Source organism: Salvelinus sp. IW2-2015, linkage group LG16, assembly GCF_002910315.2.
Source record: "Salvelinus sp. IW2-2015 linkage group LG16, ASM291031v2, whole genome shotgun sequence".
Classification (NCBI taxonomy): Eukaryota; Metazoa; Chordata; class Actinopteri; order Salmoniformes; family Salmonidae; genus Salvelinus; species Salvelinus sp. IW2-2015.
Window position 1 is genome coordinate 39,050,455 of NC_036856.1, and position 2,993 is coordinate 39,053,447.

Genomic DNA, 2,993 nt, shown 5'->3' on the forward strand with positions numbered 1-2,993 from the left:
CCCCCCCATAAAAATCTGTTGCTTGGCAACTCATTGCCTTCCTAAAGACAAATAATGTATACAAAACACTCCAGTCTGGTTTTAAACCCCATCATAGCACTGAYACWGCACTCGTGAAGGTGGTAAATGACCTTATAATGGCGTCAGACAAAGGCTCTGCATCTGTTCTTGTTGCTCCTAGACCTTAGTGATATTTTCGACACCATCAATCACCACATTCTTTTGGAGAGATTGGAAACCCTAATTGGTATAAGCGGACAAGTTCTTGCCTGTTTAAGATCTTATCTGTCAGAAAGATATCAGTTTGACTCTGTGGATGGTTTRTCCTCTGACAAATCAATGGTAAGTTTCTGTGTTTCTCAAGTTTCCGTTTTAGGACCAAAATTGTTTTCACTATATTGTTTTCACCATATATTCAKCTCTTGGTGATGTCATTCTGAAACACAATGTCATCTTTCACTGCTGCGCAGAGAACACACAGCCTTCCCAGAATCCTGTGGATGGAGGCAAATGTTTTACTTTTAAACTCGGACAAAACAGAGATGCTAGTTCTAGGTCTCAAGAAACAAAAAGATCAGTGGATCTGACAATGAATCTCGGTGGTTGTACAGTCGTCTCAAATAAAACTYTGAAGGACCTRYYCGTTACTCTGGACCCTGATCTCTCTTTTGACGAACATWTCAAAAATATTTCAAGAGTAGCTTTTATCCATCTTAGTAACATTGCAAAAAATCTGAATCTTTTTGTCAAATAATTATGCAGAAAAGCTAATCCATGCTTTTGTCACTTCAAGATTATACTACAGCAATGCTCTACTACCCGGATAAAGCACTAAATAAACTTCAGTTAGTGCTAAATACSGCTGCTAGAATCCTGACTAGAACCAAAAAATGTGATCATATTACTCCAGTGCTAGCCTCRCTACACTGGCTTCCTGTTAAGGCAAGGGCTGATTTCAAGGTTTTACTGCTAACCTACAAAGAATTACATGGACTTGCCTTTCCAATTTGGTCCTGCCGTACTTACCTACACGTACGCTACGGTCACAAGACGCAGGCCTCCTTATTGTCCCTAGAATTTCTAAGCAAACAGCTGGAGGCAGGGCCTTCTCCTATAGAGCTCCATTTCTATTTATTGGTCTGCCTACCCATGTGAGAGACGCAGACTCGGTCTCAACCTTTAAGTCTTTATTGAAGACTCATCTCTTCAGTAAGTCCTATGATTGAGTGTAGTCTGGCCCAGGAGAGAAAAGGTGAACATCAAGGCACTGGAGCAACGAACCCCCCTTGCTGTTTCTGCATGGCCGGCTCCCCTGTCTCCACTGGGATTCACTGCTTCTGACCCTATTACAGGGTCTGAGTCACTGGTTTGCTTGTGCTCTCCCATGCCGTCCCTAGGAGGGGTGCATCACGTGGTGCCAGTTTTTTTAATCAATATACTCAACTTGAGTGAGTTGAGTCACTGACGTGATCTTCCTGTCCGGTTTTTCGCGCTCTCTCAGGCTTGTGTGGTAGGGGAGATCTTCGTGGGCTATACTCAGCCTTGTCTCAGGGTAGTAAGATAGTGGTTAGTGCTTTGGCAAAGTGGGTGAGGTCATATCCTGCCTGGTTGGCCCTGTCCAGGGGCTAACATTGGACAGGGCCACAGTTTCCCCCGACCCCCCCTGTCTCAGTCTCCAGTGTCTATGTTGCAATAGTATATATGTTGGGGGGCTAAGGTCAGTCTGTCCTATCTGGTGTAATTTTCCTCTTATATGGTGTCCTGTGTGATCTTAGGTATGTTGCCTCTAATCCTCTCAACTCTCTCGCTCTCTCTCCCCTTGCAGAGGACCTGAGCCCTAGGACCATGCCTCAGGACTACCTGGCCTGACGACTCCGGGCTGTCCCCGTCCCCAGTCCACCTGGTCGTGCTGCTGATCCAGTTTCTGCTGTTCTGTCTGCTGCTATGGAACCTTGACCTGTTCAATGAACTTTTACCTTGTCCTGGACCTGCTGTTTCGACCCTCTCTCTCTCTCTCTCTCTCTCCCTACCACACCTGCTGTCTCGACCTCTGAATGCTCAGCTATGAAAAGTCAACTGACATTTACTTCTGAGGTGCTGACCTGTTGCACCCTCTATAACCACTGTGATTATTATTTGACCCTAACGCTCATCTATGAACATTTGAACATCTTGAAGAACGATCTGGCTTTAATGGCCATGTACTCTTATAATCTCCACCCAGCACAGCAGATGAGGACTAGCCACCCCTAAGAGACTAGTTCCTCTCTAGGTTTCTTCCTTGGTTCCTGCCTTTCTAGGGAGTTTTTCCTTGCCACTGTACTTCTACATCTGCATTGCTTGCTCATTGGGATTTTAAGCTGTTTCTCTGTACTTTGTAACTACTGCTGATGTAAAAAAGGCTTTATAAATAAACTTGATTGATTGACGTTGCACCAGCCTACTGTCAAATTAACTGTCACGTTTTGACAAGCTGTTAATGAGAGCCTTTAACACTTTCAATGTGTGCAGCTCCATACAGCTGTCATGGGTAAGCTCGATATGATGACAACAAGTGTACAACAACAAGGTTTGCCTCAATATTAGCCAGCTGTCAAAATACAAGTGTGGCCATTTTTATTGCTGTATCACTAAGTTCAATAAGTATTTAAGGGTTTTATCAAGGCAAAAAGGGTGCCTAATTTGAAGAATCTCAAATATAACATATATTTTGATTTGTTTAACACTTTTTTGGTTACTGGTTACTACATGATTACATATGTGTTATTTCATAGTTTTGATGTCTTCACTATTATTCTACAAAAATACTTGAATGAGTACAGTAGGTACTGTACAATCACTACCGTTCAAAAGTTTGGGGTCACTTAGACATTCCTTTGTTTTTGAAAGAAAAGCACATGTTTTTGCCCATTAAAATAACATCAAATTGATCAGAAATACAGTGTAGACATTGTTAATGTTGTAAATGACTATTGTAGCTGGAAACGGCAGAT